The sequence below is a fragment of the Nuphar pumila genome, chromosome 9, assembly GCF_984573655.1.
Source record: "Nuphar pumila chromosome 9, dmNupPumi1.hap1.1, whole genome shotgun sequence".
Classification (NCBI taxonomy): domain Eukaryota; kingdom Viridiplantae; phylum Streptophyta; class Magnoliopsida; order Nymphaeales; family Nymphaeaceae; genus Nuphar; species Nuphar pumila.
This window is the reverse complement of record NC_143257.1, coordinates 37,580,001-37,599,356: the sequence shown is the minus strand read 5'-3', so window position 1 is coordinate 37,599,356 and position 19,356 is coordinate 37,580,001.

Below are 19,356 nucleotides of genomic sequence, written 5' to 3'. Positions count from 1 at the left end.
AGTTCATTTTCAAATTCTCCTCCATGGTCACTACGGATTTTAACAATAGAACACAATTTTTTCATTTTGTAATTTTTTACATAAAATTTCAAATTGACAAAACGTATCACTTTTGTTTTTCAAAAATATTACCCAAGTAAATCTTGAGTAGTCATCTACAATGACAAAAACATATCTATTATGATTAAGACTAGCTACTCTAGAAGGACCAAAAAGATCCAGGTGGAGAAGCTCTAAAGGTCTTTTACTTGAAATGATATTTTTTTATTTGAAAGATGATTTTGTCAGTTTTCCTAATTGACATGCATCACAAAAATAATCCTTTTTAAAAGATATTTTGGGTAACCCACGTACTAACTTATCTCTAGCTAATTTAGACATGTATTTAGAATTGACATGACCCATTCTCATGTGCCATAGATGTTGAGTGTCATTATTAGCTATGAGGCAATGTTCTGTGATGTTTTCTAGGTATAGTTCATATATATTATTCTTTCTTATACCTTTTAAAATGATGTTTTCGTTGGTGTCTGCTATGAGGCATGCATCATGATTAAAGCTAACATTATAACCTGTGTCACACATTTGACTGATACTTAGTAGGTTATGTTTTAAGCCTTTAACAAGGAGAACGTCTTTGATAAGAGGTCTATCTATGTTACCAATATTATCAATGCCAATTATCAAACCTTTGTTGTTATCTCCAAAGGTGACGGTTCCTCCTTCTTTATGATGAAGAACAACAAAAAGGTCTGGATGTCCTGTCATATGCTTTGAACATCCACTATCTAGTATCCATCTGTTCTTCTTGTTTGGAGCCTGCAAATCATTAAGTGAAATTTCTTTTTGGTACCCAATCGGGTCCCTTTTTGTTAGACTTTGGAACCCATATCCATTTGGATCTGGGTTTGTCTTCAACCTTAGAGGAGTTAACAAAATTAGCATTATAATACTCCTTATTTGGTTCAGACGAACTTTTTATAAACGTGGTCTTTTGATTCATACAAGAAGGCTTGTTGAAATGAGAGTATCCAATACCATTCTTGTAAAAAGAGACTTTCTGAGAGGATAAGAGTTTATCCAAGTTCTCTTTACCTTTAGTAAACTTGAAAACCGTTTTCATGAGGTTCTCAGTTTTACTTTTTAGCTCTGAAATTTCTACTTGCAGATTTTTGGTCTTGGAGCTAGTAGAAGAAATTTCAGACATAAGCATAAGGTTTTTCTTTTTCAACTCAGAATTTTCACTGCTGAGTTTTTCATACTTTTGGGAAAGCTTTAGACTTTCAGATTTTAAATCTTTATTTTTGAAACTCAATTTTCTAGATTCTTCAAATAGTTCTTGAAAAGCATCTAGAAGTTCTTCAAAGGAAAAGTTAAAGATTTCACTTACAGAACTTTCGTTTGCCATGAAGCACATATTTGCAGTTTTGGCTTCATCATCACTTGACTCTTCACTGCAGGATGGTTCTGAATCATCCCATTGAGCATGCAAAGCCTTTTTCTTGAAGAACCTCTTCTTAGGTTCCTCAGTATTGGACTTTCTTTTGAGAAGGGGACAATCACGTCTCAAGTGACCTGGCTTGTTACACTGATAGCACATGGGATCTTCCTTAGGATCTTTTCTTTCCTTGTGCTTGTTTGGAAGCCGGTTTTTTCTCATGAAGCGCTGGAATTTTCTGGTTAGTAGCGCAATTTCGGATTCTTTATCTGAGTCTTCATTCTCAGATAGAGCTGGGAAAGCCAAAGTTTTCTTTATTGGTTGCTCTTCTTCCCTTCTTTCTTTCATGTGGACTTCATAGGCCATAAGATTGCCTATTAAGTCGTCCAAAGTAAGCTTAGATAAATCTTGAGCTTCTTCAATAGCTGTAGTCTTTTTCTCCCAATCAGTTGTGAGAGATCTCAAGATTTTCTTCACCTTTTCAGTCTGGGAATATGTTACACCCAGAGATTTCAGATCGTTGGTGATGTTGGTGAATCTGGTAAACACCTCTGTGATGGGTTCATCTTTGTTCATTTTGAACAACTCATATTTTCTAACAAGAGATGAGATTTTGGCTTCTTTCACTTTGTTGGTTCCTTCATGAATAACTTCCAAAGAATGTCAAATATCATATGCAGATTCACATATAGATATTCTATTGAATTCGTTCTGATCAATGGCACAATATAAGGCATTCATAGCCTTTGCATTTAGGTTTGCCATTTTCTTTTCTTCATCAGACCATAAGCTATAGTCTGCGGATGGAGATGTGTATAGATGCTCAACAATTTTCTATACAGCAAAATCTATAGATTTGAGAAATATAGCCATTCTGCACTTCCAGTATCCATAGTTGGAGCCATTGAAGAAAGGTGGACGAGATGCGTGTTGACCTTCAATATCACGAGCATAGGAGGTAGATGCCATTTGTGCTGGAAGACTTGTTACGTCGAAACCAGCAAACCTGCTCTGATACCAAATGAAATTCCACTAGAGGGGGGGTGATTAGTGAAATACGATAAAGATCGATAAAATAAAATAATCAGGCAATAAGGCACAACACATAAAACACAGAATTTATACTAGTTCGGTCAGTATCCAGACCTACATCCAGTCCCCAAGCAAAACCACTTGAGCTTTCCACTATAACATCCGAGTCACCGGATAAATAGTACAACACCCTCTTCTTTAGAGGTCTTCTTCTCTCAACAGAGAAGGGGCACACCCTCTTCCACAAAGGTCTTCTTCTCTCAACAGAGGACAACACCCTCTTTCACAGAGGTCTACTTCTTTCAATAAAGAAGGAATACAGTGAATAACAGAGTTACAATACTTCCTATAGAACCTTCAGAATGATATGAATGCACGAATGAAGGATTCTCAGAATGTTCTGTTTGTCACTCAGAGGATGCTCTTTGTCAAAGAGCTGGACTTGACTTTTTCTCTTTTCTTTCTTTTCTTTTTCTCTTTCTTTTTCAAGGCTCTCTTTTCAAATATCAAATAGGAATTTTTCTCGTTGTAAGCTCACACGTCTATTCCATTCCATGTTGAATAGTTTATTTGAGTGTGTTTATATAGCTTTTGAAAAAGTAGTCGTTGCTTTTTGAAATTGTAGCCTTTTTGAGATGTGAAATGTCATGTCATTTTCAAAAACATCTTTAGAGAAATTCGAGAATGCCTTTTTCCATAAACAGTGAAGTATGGGATACACTAGTCGTTGTAATATTTTAGGTAATACATATTTTATGTAAAAAGTCTATTTCTTACAATAGTACATTGAACGTTGGATTGTAGTTTTGTTTTTATTCTAATTAATGATTTGAGGTACATAAGTACTTCTTTACTTTAAATGAGTATAAGTACACTGAGTGCTTTGATATATATTTGTACATAGTCATGTCAAGTGTTTTCTTTATGTTGTGATTTTCAAAGTCTTCAGAGAGAATGAGGACTAAAAGAAAGTCGACATTCCTTGAGAAGGATATTAACAAGGATTTGTTACAGGAGGTATTTAATGCTTTGTACAAAGAGAATGATGACTTCAAGTAAGTTGACATTCTATGGTTTTGTAAAAAGGTAACTAGAGTCTTTTCATGAAATATATTATATTTGTATTTCTTTGTGTAGCCGATTTATGTTTTTGTCTTCTTCTTATATTAAAAACATTTCTTTAAAGAAGGTAACTAGAGTCTTTTCAAAACTATATTATATTTGTTTTTCTCTATGTAGCCGATTTTATGTTTTTGTCTTTTTCCTACATTTCTTTTTCATGTTGTCTTGTATATGGTGTAAGGTACAATTATTACATGACAAAATATCTTTTTCATAAAGGGTTGTAAGAAGGTACAATTATTAGTTTTCAAAAAAGGAGCTTTTTGAAACTATCGTATACTTTTATGATATAGTTTTTATGAATGGTTATGTACTATGCAATATGCATGCTTCTGAAGGTTCTGTTACATATGACTCTAAAGAAGAAAAATACAATCTTCAATCTTGAGGTAGCCGAACTTTTTGGATGCTCTTTAGTAATGCATGGCTCATCAAGCTTTTCTTCAAGGAGTATGATTGCACCATAGTTGTACTTGAACAGGAGGACTCCATCCTTTTTGGGTGAGATATCCTCGCATCAAATACTCGTTAGATTTATGGCAAAACATATCCAGTCATAATATAACATTTTTTCAAGAAGGCATATTATCATATTATATAGAATCAAATGAGACAGTCTATCATATTATGTGACATCAAAACAAAGTTTCTCAACAAATACCTCAAATGTTGAGGTTCAGGTTTATCCCTTAACCTGAAAGGGGAAAGAATAAGATTTATAAAAGTGGAGAAAAAATGAATAAATTTATAAAAATTTGTTTTTTAAAAAAAGAATTCTCACAAGTAGCATTGTTGCTCCTATGAGTGATCTCAGGATTATCCCTTATCCTGAGTGGGAAAAGAATACCTTGAATGTCAAGGTTCAGGTTTATCCCTTAACCTGAAAGGGGAAAAAAAGAATAAAATTTTATAAAAGTGGAGAGAAATTGAATAAATTTATGAAAATTTTGTTTTTGAAAAGAATTCTCACAGGTAGTCTTGTTGCTTTTGTGAGGGGGTCTCAGGATTATCCCTTATCCTGAATGGGAAAAGAATAAAATTTAAGGAAAATTAATGAAGATATAAATTTAGAAAATAAAGATTGATAAAACTTGTATTTGCAAAAAGAATTATCATAGGTAGCATTATTGCTCCTACGAGAGGTCTCAGGATTATCCCTTATCCTGAATGGGAACACCTCGGACAACGAGAGTCAGGTTTATCCCTTAACCTGAAAGGGTACACCTCAGACAACGAGGGTCAGGTTTATCCCTTAACATGAAAGGGTAAACCTCGGACAACGAGGGTCAGGTTTATCCCTTAACCTGAAAGGGTATACCTCGGACAACGAGGGTCAGGTTTATCCCTTAACCTGAAAGGGTAAAAAATAAAAGAATACCTCATGGAAAAAGAGGCATCAGGTTTATCCTTTATCCTGAAAGGGGTAAAGATTTGATAAAAATTTGATAAAACTTTGATAAAGTTGATGTAACTTGATAAAAATAAAATGAATGAAACTGATAAAGATAAAAAAATTAACTGAAAATTTATAAGATTTGAGAAAAAATGAGTTTTTCTGATCTTGCCTGCATATGGGATCTTCAATGTGAAAGAAAAATGTTCTTTTTAAAAAGCAAGTGAGAAATCAATTTTGGGAAGAAGGTCAACCGCAAGAAGAATGATCAGCGCGAGATCTGATCCTTTAAATCAAACATGAGAGATCATCATGAGGGTCAATTTTTGAAGGTAATGGTTTGAAATCTAATTTTTGAAAAAGAAGATCAACAATAGATCTGATTTCTGAAAATAATAGTTTGAAACTGATAATAAGATCAATACAAGGGTTGATCTTTGAATACAATGTTTAAAAACCAATCTTGGAAGATAAGACCAACACAAGGGTTGATCTTTGAATATAATGATTTTAAACCCATTTTGGAAGATAAGACCAACACAAGGGTTGATCTTTGAATATAATGTTTCGAAACCAATCTCTGAAGATAGGATCAACACGAGGGTTGAATTTTCAATGCAATGGTTTTAAAACTTATTTTTGAAAATATGATCAACACGAGGGTTGATCTTTCAATGTAATGGTTTGAAACCTATTTTTGACAATATGATCAACACGAGGGTTGATTTTTGACAGAGGTCGGACCAAAGAATATTTAAACTCTTTGGTTATCATAACGAAGACTTTTAAAATTTCATGATTTTTGAAAAACCCTCATAGGTAATATCATTTCTCTCATGAATGATGTTAGGATTTGTCCCGCATTCTGAAAAGAACAGGAATTTAATGCCTCAGTATGGCAAAGGAAAAAGAAGTACTGGATATAAGAGATATAAAGGAAATTGACATTTCATTTGATAAGCAAAGGTCCGATAACAAAACTAAATATTTACAAGAACTTCGAAAGGAAATGATTCAGAAAAAAAGACTGGGCTGACTTGCCCCTACAAGATGACCAACAAAAAGAAAATTACAGTGCAGAAAAACTTGGGCATCCTTAATTCTTTGAGTGATTCGGAAATGGCTCTATCAGGACTGTTGGGCGCTCTTCTTCCTCGTCCTCCACCAGTTCACTTCTGTCAATGCAGTCTTGTATCATATGCTTGAGGACAAAGCAGTGCTCTGTATCATGCCCCGTTGCCCTGTGGTATTTGCAGAACTGGTCTTTGAATTTTCCCAAGATTACGAGAGGATCCACGATTTTAGGAAGTTTGATCATCCCATGCTTTAAAAGGTAATCCAGAACTGCTTCTAAACTTTGATCTAACGGAGTGAAGACTCGATCTTTCTCCCACTTGATGTACTTGGGCTTCTCTTGGAGATCTCCCTTTTGCTGGAGGCCAATTGGAAGTGGTTTATCATTGTTCTTATAGGATCTGTCCTTCTGCCCCTTGTTCTGATCAATTCTCGGGCCACTGCCACTGTTGTTTCTGTTTCCTTTGCTGCTACTGCCAAGACTATTGCTGGAGGCATCAACTGAATGAGCGAACTGCGCCTTCTTCTTCTGATCTTCGATATTCTTGACCAGAGTGAAAGTGCACTAGGATCGAGGCAACGAGCACTAGAGGGGGGGTGAATAGTGCTTTTAAAAATTTGTCTACGGAATAATGAAGGATTTTGCAATTTGAAAAGCAAACACACAAAGAACACAAGATTTTATCTTGGTTCGATCAATCCCGACCTACATCCAGTCCCCAAGCAAAACCAGCTTGAGATTTCCACTATCAACCTTGTTAACTACAAGATCACACAGACCAAAATCGGTCCCACTTTCAGAAACAACCCTACTGAAAGCAAACAACTCCTTTACACCAAGGAGTCCTTTTTTTTACAGAAAATAAGTAACAACTTACAATACAACCTATGAGCCTTTCTTTTGAATGCGAATGAGATGCAATTGGCTTTTGAGGTTGTTGAAATACTCTACTCACGAATTCACTATCTCTCAAAGTGATTTGAGTGAAAAACTGAAGTGAAAATATCAAGTGAGTGAGAAAACAAATACTTGAATGAATAGGAGTGAAAAGCAAGAAGTAAATGATTCAAATCAATTGAATTCTTGTTATTTTGAGTGTAAAATGCACTCATATTTATAGTTAAAAGATTCCATACGTTGAGAGTATGAAAGGGTGTCAAAACCATCCATTTTTGAACGATCAAAACATTTGAAAAATGAAAAGACACGCCTTTTTGAAGTTTCAGGAAAAGGGCAAAATTAGTCGACTGAAACATCAGTTAGTCGACTAATAGTTAGTTATTAGTAGACTGACAGTTATCGTTGGTCGACTGATCTGTTAATCGAGCCGTTTGAAAATCTGAACTTTTGAAACTTAGTCGACTAGAGAAAAATTAGTCGACTGCTGCTAAATTTTCACAAAACACATGTTTTGTCCAGTCGACTGATAAAACCATTAGTCGACTGCTGCTACTTTTCCAGAAAACAGACATTCTGTCCAGTCGACTGATAAAACCTTTGGTCGACTAATTTGACAAAAATGACTTTTTAGAAAATATGGCGCGAAAGGATTAGTCGACTGGTAAGTTTATTGGTCGACTAATAAACATGAAAATTTAAGAAAAGAGTTTTCTAAAAAGATTTTCAAGAGGGTTCTTTTTAGAAAAGTTTTTCTAAAGACTTTTAAGGTGAAATGCAACCTAAATATGCACTCTAAGTAAGGCTCTTACAAGAATCTAAGACTTTTAATGAATTAAACATTTGCACACTAGTCTTCAAAGATTCTTTATCGATTTCTTCAATTTCTTCATAGCCTTAGCTGAAATGCAGTTGATTCCACTTGCTCATCATCAAAACCTTGTACTTGAAGTATCATGTATGGCTTCACTGTCGTAACAATCTCCCCCTTTTTGATGATGACAAACTTAATCAAAGATGAAGCATTTAGATGCATAGATGGAGATTTTACTCCCCCTATCAACATGCTGCAAAACATTAAAAGTTAGCACATTTAAAGCACATATATCACATATTGATTGATTTGCATTTCCATTCATCATTACTTCATGCATTTACAAATGCATTCATTCAAAGCTTACTTTTTCTCTTAATTTCACATTTCTCTTGCAAGATCTCCTACAATTTCAATGTAATGCTATCTTTTATCTTTTATCCTTTTCTCCCCCTTTGTCATAATAAAAAAGAATAAGGGAAGAAATAGCATAAGCAAAATAGAGATATAAGTTTAAAATATTACAACCCATAAAGTATGAAAGTTTAGACAACAAAGATCAGAAAAGTGAGTTGAGCAAATCCTTGATTGAAGTAATCTCTTTCTGAATCGAATATAGTTGTTGAGTCACATCTTCACGAAAAGTGTGTTGATGCAGCTCCAAAGCTTCCAGTCTCTGCATAACTTCATCATTGTCTTGACTTATAGAAAATTTCTTTCTTTTTGCATGAGATGAAGGTGTCACAGAAGGTGAAGGTTCAGAAATTGATGGTTCAGTTTGATCAACATTTAAAGGAGGCAGATATTTAATTTTTATTCTTTTAAAAATTGTTTGATCAAAGAACTCTTTTTGCTCAATATATTTTTCATTTGTTAAGGGAACTTTGAAATGTATAAAAATACGAGTTAGAAAACATCCATAAGGAAGAAATGGTTTTTGTTTCCACAAATTTGTAAAATACACATTGGCCCAATTTACAGAAATATTTCCAAATAAAATATAAAGAGCCGTAGATAGATCTGTGGAATAATAATCAAAAGAACCAGTTTTAGGAAGAACATTGTGGGCAAGGATTCGTCCAACAATGCGTGCACGAGTTTGAAGATTAGTATTTTTGAAAGGAGGATAGTGAGGTGCACCTGGAAGAAGAATTTGTTCAAAAACTCTTTCATTATTTAATTAAATAGTGTTGAAAAGAGTGTCTGAAGGTGGAATTTCAAGAATTTCTCCAAGTAGTTTCGAATCAAACTCGATTTCAACATCACGAACAAGAGAGGACAAAACTCCAGTTTCATGATTAATTTGTAAATTTGTGTAAAACAAGTGAATAAGAAAAGGATAGTGAAGGGTATCTGCACAAGCATCAAAAAGATGTGAAATTCCAGGAAATAATTCTCTTATGTTGTAACGAGAAAATAAGTGAAATAGAACATTTCGGCCTGGTAAAATAGGTAGTGCAGAAATTGATCCAAAAGTATCATACAAAAGAGGATTTCTGAGTAATCTGAGTGAAAAACCATGTCTTGAAGAAGGTGTATGAGGAGAAGAACCTAAACCTTTTGCAGATGCAGACTTCGTACGAGGCATGGTTAAAAACAGAGTTACCAAAAAAATGTAGGCTTCCAAATGACGTCCGACAAAAGGAAAATGTTGTTCGGCGTTCAGAAACGAAGGAAGATACGGTGGCTGACGGTGAGTGTGAAGTCGGCCACAAGGGGATTCCAGCAAAGGCGGAAAATACACTATCACGGCAAGAGGGTTCCGATGTGTTTTAAAGATGCGCCAGTTACTGCAAGAGGATTCTGGCGTTTCAAGATCACGGCCAGAAGATTCCGGCGTCTCTCTATCACGGCAAGAAAATCCCGGCGAAGATGGGATCGAACGGCACTCTGAGGGTTTTTCGGAAGAGAGAGAGGAAAGAGACCAAAAAGAGATTTTCGTTTTAAGGGTTTCGTTTTTAAGAAAAACGAAAAGGTACGAAATTGAAGTGAAACGATGCCTATTTAAAAAAGACGGGTTTTTTTAAAAAAAAAATCCAAGGGGTATCGGGTCCCTTCATTTAAAATTTAAAAAAAAAATTTAGTCGACTAAAACTTTATCGGTCGACTAAGAATGTATGACTCATTCTAAAAACATCAGTCGACTAGAAATATATTGGTCGACTAATATGGTGCGATTCATTCTAAAATTTTAAAACATCAGTCGACTAGAATTTTGTCGGTCGACTAATATAGTGCGATTTTGAGATTTTGTTCAAAAATCAACATTTTTACAAATCCAAAAACAAGCAAATACCTAGTTCTCTCCTAATTCTCATAAAATCTTCATTTTTAAGAGGTTTAGTGAAGATATCGGCATGTTGTTCTTTAGTGGAAATAAAATTTAACGAAATATCTCCTTTTAAAACATGATCTCTTAAAAAATGATGTCTAACTTCAATATGCTTAGTTCTTGAGTGCTGAACAGGATTTTTCAAAAGATTTATAGCACTAGTGTTATCACAATAAATAGTTGTTGTGGAGAAATTCAAACCAAAATCTTTTAAGGTCTGTTTCATCCATAGTACTTGTGAACATGCTAAACTAGCCGCTATATATTCTGCTTCAGTTGTTGAGAGTGACACTGAATTTTGCTTTTTACTAAACCAAGAGACTAAAGAATTTCCTAAGAAATGACAAGTTCCACTAGTACCCTTGTGATCAGATTTACTTCCTGCAAAATCTGCATCACTATATGAAACTAAATCAAAGGAAGATGATTTTGGGTAAAACAAACCGAAATTTGAAGTATCTTTCAAATAACGAAGAATTTGTTTTATTGCAGTTAAATGAGATTCCTTTGGATTAGCTTGAAATCTTGCACACATACAAACACTAAACATAATATCAGGTCGACTAGCAGTTAAGTATAATAGAGATCCGATCATACCTCTGTAGAGCTTAGTATCTACACTTTTACCATTTTCATCTTTATCAAGAGAAGTAGCTGTACTCATAGGATTCCTTCTTGATTTCGATGAGTCCATCCCAAATCTCTTGAGAAGTTCTTTTGTATACTTAGCCTGATTAATGAAGATTCCTTTTTCAGTTTGCTTTATTTGAAGTCCAAGGAAGTAGTTTAATTCACCCATCAAGCTCATTTCAAACTCTTCCTGCATAGCTTTAGCAAATTCTTGACAAAGAGAATCATTAGTAGAACCAAATATTATGTCATCAACATAAATTTGCACAATAAGAATATCTGGATTAAGATTTTTAATAAACAAAGTGGAGTCTACCCGACCAATGGAAAAACTAGATTGTTCTAAAAAATTTCATAGTCTTTCATACCACGCTCTTGGTGCTTGTTTGAGTCCATACAAAGTTCTTTTCAATTTGTAGACTTTTTTTGGATATTTCTCATTTTCAAAGCCTGGAGGTTGCTCTACATAAACTTCTTCATTGATGTGTCCATTTAAGAATGCACTCTTAACATCAATTTGATATAACTTAAAGTTCATGTAACTAGCAAAAGCAAGCATCATTCGAATTGACTCTAATCGAGCCACTGGTGCATAGGTTTCATCAAAATCTATGCCTTCTTCTTGATTATAGCCTTGTGCTACTAGCCTTGCTTTGTTACGAATGACTTCACCATTTTCGTTCAGCTTATTTCGGAAGACCCATCTTGTTCTAATTACTGGATGATCCTTTGGTCTATCAACTAGATCCCAAACATCATTCCTAGTAAATTGGTTAAGTTCTTCAGACATGGCCAAAAGCCAAAATTCATCATCACATGCCTCATTGATATTCTTTGGTTCTAATTTAGATATGAAAGCAACATTTGCAATATATTTTTCTAATTGCCTTCTAGTTTAGACACCACTCTTTATTTCACCAATAACTTGTTCATGTGAATGATTAGGAACTTCTTTCCAAACCAGTTGAAGAGGAATATTTTCTTGAGAAGTACTCTCTATCAAGGGTTCTTCTTGAAGTATTATTTCTTCTCCTTCGCTTAGAGGTATAATCTGCTCACAATTCTCATCAAATGCAACATGTAAAGATTCTTCAATACAAGATGTTCTTTTATTGAAAATACGATAAGCTTTACTTCTAGAAGAATATCCAAGAAATATTGATTCATCTGATTTTGAATCAAACTTATCAAGATTATCTTTGGTATTTAACAAAAAACATTTACTACCAAAAATTTTGAAATATGAGATCTTTGGTATACAATCATAATACAATTCAAAACATGTTTTATGTAAAATTGGTCGAATAAGAACACGGTTCAAAACATAATATGCTGTATTTATTGCTTCAACCCAAAAGTATTTTGGTAAATTTTTATCTTGAAGCATGGTTCTAGCACATTCTTGCAAAGTTCTATTCTTTCTTTCAACAACTCCATTTTGTGGAGTCGCTCTAGGAAAAGCAAAGTTGTGAGATATACCATGTAAATCACAAAACTTTAGAAAAGATTCATTTTCAAATTCACCACCATGATCACTACGAATTTTAATTATAGATGTAGATTTTTCAGTTGTAATTCTTCTACAAAGTTTAGAAAAATCCGAAAAAGCATCATTTTTGCTTTTTAGAAAAATTACCCATGTAAATCGAGAATAATCATCTACTATAACAAAAGCATACTTGCTACCATTCAAACTTTGAATTCTAGATGGTTCAAATAGATCTAAATGTAAAAGTTCAAGAGGACGTTTTGTTGAAACAATATCTTTTGCTTTAAAAGAACTCTTGATTTGTTTACCCCTTTGGCAAGCATCACATAAGTGATCTTTTTTATATGGTATTAGGTAGGCCTCTTACAAGATCATTCTTGGATAACTTTGAAATAATTTTAAAGTTAACATGTCCAAGTCTCTTGTTCCATAACCATTGAATTTCATTTGAAACAATAAGACATTTTTCATTAAAAGTGGGTAATTCATCTAGATATAGTTTATACACATTGTTTCTTCTTTTACCTTTAAAAATGATCTTTTTAGATTGAAAATCAGAAATTAAGCATAAATCATTTTCAAAAGAAACATGAAAACCTTTATCACATAATTGACTAATAGATATTAAATTATGCATTAAACCATCTACTAAAAGAACATTTTCTATCAAGGAAAATTTTGGATTATCAATATTACCAATACCTATTACTTTTCCCTTGTTATTGTCACCAAAGGTGACGGTTCCTCCATCCTTATTTTGGAGGGTGGAAAATAACTCCGTCCTTCCAGTCATATGTTTATAACAACCGCTGTCCAATATCCATTTGCTCCTTATGTTGTGTACCTACAACAAAATTAGAAAACAGAGCATTTGACCCCTTTCTATTTTTGGGTCCATGAGAGTTAGTCTTAGGAACCCATATCCATTTGGATTTTGGTTTCCTTTGATAATAAATATTCTTTCTATAAAAGGATTTATCATGTCTAGGCATATAAGCATTATAGTTTCCATGATTAGATGCATTTTTATTAGAAAAAGAAAGTTTAGTTCTATGAACAAATGGTTGAGAATAATGTCTTTGATTTTTTACCACATAGTTTGGTCTATTTTGAGTATCAAAGAAGCTATATCTTAATTCGGTTTTATTAACCGAGCATCTTTGAGAACCAAAAAGTTTTTCTAGATTCTCTTGACCATTTGTGAATTTGGTCACTATAGAAAGAAGATCATTTGATTTTTCTTTTAGACTAGATATTTCTTTTTGTAAGAGATTGGTTCTAACTCCAATTTCTTTTATCTCAAATGCTTGGCAAGAGTTTTCCTTCTTGAGATCTTCTATCTCTTGAAGTAACACTTTATTTTGAGAGTCAAGCGTTAAATTTTCACTTTTTAACTCTTTATTTTTAGAACTTAGATTCTTAAATCTAGCATATAAATCATTAAATGCTTCAAATAATTCATCATAGTCAAATTGACTCACCGAATCTTCTTGTGTTACAAAACACATGTTAGCAACTTCTTTATTTGATTCTTCATCGGAAGAGGAGTCACTATCATCCCAACATGCTTGAAATGCCTTTTTCTTCTTGAATTGGTCCTTGGGCTTGATTTTGAGAAGAGGACAATCTTTCTTGATATGTCCTGCCTTTTTGCAGTTAAAGCACTTGACTTCATTGGGATTGAAAGAATCTGCTTTCTTTACCTTTCTTTGAAATCTTCCCTTTTTGATGAATCTTCTGAATTGCCTTGTGATGAGGGCAATATCTTCATCTTCTTCTGAATTTTCTGAGTCAGAAGTAGCCTTAAAAGCAAGAGATTTCTTCTTGGGCTCTTCTTCTTGTCTGTCTTGAAGTTGGACCTCATATGCCATTAGGTTACCAACCAAATCTTCAAGAGTGAGAGTGTTAAGATCATTTGCTTCTTCAATAGCAGCGGTTTTTCTTTCCCATTCAGGAGTTAAACACCTTAGGATCTTTCTGACTAAATCCACTTGTGAATATTTTTTTCCAAGGGATTTCAAAGTGTTAGTTATATCAGTCATTCTAGTTACCATGTCCAATATAGATTCATTTTGCTTCATTTTGAATAATTCAAATTTATGAACTAAAGAAGCAATTTTAGATTCCTTTACCTTTGACGTGCCTTCGTGTGTCACGAGAAGAGTATGCCAGATTTCATTTGCTGTAGAGCATTGAGAGATGCGATTGAACTCTACCTTGTCAACACCACAATATAATGCATTTGTTGCCTTGGCATTAAGTGAAGCAGTCTTATTTTCTTCATCGGTCCATCGGCTGAAATCAGTTGATGGAGTTTGGTACTTTTCTGAAACAACTCTCCAAATATCTAGATCCATGGATTGCAAGAATATTGTCATTCTTACTTTCCAGTAACCATAGTTTGTTCCGTCAAAGAGAGGAGGAAGAACAGAGGAGCATCCTTTTTTCTGTTGAGATGTTGTAGTTGCCATGCTAGATGATGATAAAATCAAAATAATAGCAAACCTGCTCTGATACCAAATAAAAGTGCACTAGGATCGAGGCAACGAGCACTAGACGGGGGGTGAATAGTGCTTTTAAAAATTTGTCTGCGGAATAATGAAGGATTTTGCATTTTGAAAAGCAAACACACAAAGAACACAAGATTTTATCCTGGTTCGGTCTATCCCGACCTACATCCAGTTCCCAAGCAAAACCAGCTTGAGATTTCCACTATCAACCTTGTTAACTACAAGATCACATAGACCAAAACCGGTCCCACTTTCAGTAACAACCCTACTGAAAGCAAACAACTCCTTTACACCAAGGAGTCCTTCTTTTTACAGAAAATAAGTAACAACTTGCAATACAACCTATGAGCCTTTCTTTTGAATGCAAATGAGATGCAATTGGCTTTTGAGGTTGTTGAAATAATCTACTCACGAATTCACTATCTCTCAAAGTGATTTGAGTGAAAAACTGAAGTAAAAATATCAAGTGAGTGAGAAAACAAATACTTGAATGAATAGGAGTGAAAAGCAATAAGTAAATGATTCAAATCAATTGAATTCTTGTTGTTTTGAGTGTAAAATGCACTCATATTTATAGTTGAAAGATTCCATATGTTGAGAGTATGAAAGGGTGTCAAAACCATCCATTTTGAATGATCAAAACGTTTGAAAAAGGAAAAGACATGCCTCTTTGAAGTTTTAGGAAAACGGCAAAATTAGTCGACTGAAACATCAGTTAGTCGACTAATAGTTAGTTATTAGTAGACTGACAGTTATCGTTGGTCGACTGATCTGTTAATCGAGCCGTTTGAAAATCTAAACTTTTGAAACTTAGTCGACTAGAGAAAAATTAGTCGACTGATAATATCATCAGTAGACTGAAAAACCTTTCAGTCGACTGCTGCTAAAATCTTTTGAAAAACAAACATTCTGTCTGGTCGACTGATAAAAGCATTAGTCGACTGCCTCTAAATTTTCACAAAACACATGTTCTGTCCAGTCGACTGATAAAACCATTAGTTGACTGCTGCTAATTTTCCAGAAAACAGACATTCTGTCCAGTCGACTGATAAAACTTTTGGTCGACTAATTTGACAAAAATGACTTTTTAGAAAATATGGCGCGAGAGGATTAGTCGACTGGTAAGTTTATTGGTCGACTAATAAACATGAAAATTTAAGAAAAGAGTTTTCTAAAAAGATTTTCAAGAGGGTTCTTTTTAGAAAAGTTTTTCTAAAGACTTTTAAGGTGAAATGCAACCTAAATATGCACTCTAAGTAAGGTTCTTACAAGAATCTAAGACTTTTAATGAATTAAACATTTGCACACTAGTCTTCAAAGATTCTTCATCGAATTCTTCAATTTCTTCATAGCCTTAGCTGAAATGCAGTTGATTCCACTTGATCATCATCAAAACCTTGTACTTGAAGTATCATGTATGGCTTCATTGTCGTAACACAGAGGTGTGCCCTCGTAAAGCCTACTTTCTATTCCTGCTTCGAGTCATTCGACTTGCTCAATCAACTTGATAAAGGATTTCGCTGGGGAAGAGGCGATGAGGCTCCTTATGGGCTGAGAGAAATTGTTGAGGATTATCTGCAATGCGTGCTCCTCTGGAATGGGTACCTTCATCTTATTACAGGTGCTTCTCCACCTGTGAATGAAATCACCTGCTCTTTCAGTCTCACCTTGCTTCAGGTTGTAAAGATGATTTAATGTAGGTGAAGCTTCAATGTTGAATGGGATGCGCTCAATGAACAAATTTACTACCTTATCGAACTCTCGTAGTTCGATAGGATTGATGTGGTCAGCATACCACCTGACTGCTACACACTCTAGACTGCGGGGAAAACAGATGAATAGAGCCCTGTTGTCCTTTCTGAAACGACAACATTCTGCATAAAAGGTGGCTAGGTGGGCTTTAGGGTTTTCAGTCCCGTCAAATTTGAGAAACTTGCGAGGAAGATTCTCCAGGTTATCATCCCCATCTAGGCCATCCTAAAAATCCTCGCCAGTGTAGGTCTGCTTTCCCTTACTCTTGGCTTGAATGTCCTTGATTGCTCGATTCATCTCCTTTATTTGCTTGCTCATTGGGTCCTTTGCTGGAATCCCAGACTTGGGTTTGTTAACGGATTCAGGCTCTTCTGCAGCTATCTTTACGGACTGTCTCAGAGGATTCTGATCGTAGACAATCTGTTCTTCCTCTTCTGATTCTTCCTCGACTGACTCTGATTCCTCAGAAGTAGTGTCTGGTTGTACCTTCTTTCTGATGATTCTGACTTGCTTTTTTACAGGCTTCTTCCTCAATTTGCTTTTAGGAACTGCCTCTTTCAGATTGGCCTCGGCTTGCTCCGACATCATCCTCGCCATCATCTTTTGGAACAGACCATACATAGAGGGGTCAATGCCATCTCCTTTGTTCTGACCCTGTCCCCTGACCGACTTAGGAGAGTTCATCCCTTCTGCCTCACTGTCGCTGTGTTGAGGAACTGTTTCTTTTCCAGCTCTTGTCTGAACCATTTTCTGATATCAACGTTCTCTGTAGAGAAAAGTGGAGGCTTTTAGATCGAAGAAACTTTTGGAGAAGTTTTGACAAGAGGAAGGATTAGGTTGAAATCAGTTAAAAAATTGTATCCCATTACTAGGGATTGAGTCACCACAAAATTTGTGACAATTGCGTTGTTTACTCTACGAGGGAAAGTAACCAACTAAAACATGAAGAAAATGCTATTTTGAAAAGGATATCTCTTGACGGAAAAAAAAATTATTTATGAAAATATAAACAAGAATATAAAATCAGAAGAAAAATAGGAGGTAAAATGAAATCTTGAGAATAAATGGTAAAGATTTAAAATTTGAAGAACTTGCAGGCAGGATCAGAAGAATTTTGAAGAAATTAGAAGAATAAAAGGAAAATACACCTGGGTTTTAAAAACAAAAGAGGAAATTTTGAATAATATATACACAGGGTTTTGAAGAATATAAGGAAGATATAAAATATCATATGATCACAGATGTACAAACAAGGATGCACAAACAACACTCCCTAAAGCTGACTCTAAATGCAATACTTGAAATGGCTGATAGGACCTTAATCCTAACTGTAAGATTTAGATCATCTGATTCCAATCAGGATACGCCGATATACTCAAGTCGAAGCTCGAAGTACGTGGCATAGAAATATTTCTTTGGTTCTAGGGTAAAGGCTTCCTAACATCCTTGAGAACCTACCCATATACCTCGGACTATGGCCCTTAGGTACGTGGTAGGGGGGCGTTAACCCAAATAAGTGGTCCAGTTGTGAGACTCTCTCCCGAACTATGGTTCAGTGAGACAACCCAGCAATGTGAAGACCGGAACAATATAGGTAGGGATGTTTTCAAAAATATGCTCAACATGCAATAAAATCAGAAAGCTCTAATGCAAGTCCTAAAGAGATAAAATTTAAATGAATAGGAGCATACACATGCATATATTGTCTGCATTCAATCCCTAAAATTGAGGAGAGTTGTATTTCAGACCTAAGTGTTCTCGTCGCGAAAATTCTCCCCGTCTTCCCTTCCTTGCGGTAGAGAGAGGGAAAATGCTTTCGCAATTCAAACTTGACCGGATTTTGGAAAATGGTTTTGAAATACTCGCCTCCGTTTTGAAAATTGCGGGAAAATCCATGGGATGGGGCTCGACCTGTCGGTACGAGGTTCGACCGTTCCTGCCGCCTTTAACAGGGGTAATTGAACCAAGGACCAAAATTGTGCTTGACTTAGCGAAATTATCGAAATTATGTTCTATCCTATATGCACAGAGAATTCAGGCATGTGCTATGAGACTTTGGAAAATGTAAGTTGGAAAACATGATGTATGCTCAGAAAACCTTTGGAGTTGAAAGATATTTCTCAAGGAAAAGGTCAATTTCTCAGGAAACTCAGATGAAAAAGGGTTTTTGAAATCACGAGAAAGTTCATAAAGATGTGGGAAAATCATGAATAGTTAAAATCCTGGGAAAATAGAAGTGATTCTTTGAGAAAAAGGTGAACATTTGAAAAGGAAAACACTTCTCAGGAAAACTCAGACTTTGAGAATTTTTTTAGGAAAATGATGGAAAATTTATAGGAAAACTCATTGAAGAAGAAAAACTGAACTTGGGAAATTGAAATCCTGGGAATACTACCCTTGAAATACTTGGAAATCGATTTTGATCTTTGAGAAAGGTGAGAGACTTCTTTTGAAAATCTTGAGAAAATAACCTTTTCCATGGAAAACTGTGGAAAAACTTGACTTGGGAAAATCAATTTTGAAAAATTCTCAGAGTTTCTTGAGAAATCGATTTCTTGAGAATGAAGTTTTTTTAAGAAAATCATGGGAAAACCAAGGATTTCATGATGCAAATGATATGAGTGAATGAATGCATTTTGAAAGATTTTCTAAGAAATTTGTTGGAAAAATGTGTATTAAGTCAAAATAAATCCTTCACATATCCTGACTGTGGCCATAAATATGTTCAGAGTTTAATTGATTTAATGCACAATACTTTGAAAATTTTGAAATATGGTGTGCATTTTTAAGATAGCCTAAGAGTGTAGGCTCAATGTGACTGGTAGAAAGATGATGGATCTGGGTCTCGTCCATATTCCGACTAGGGCCGTAA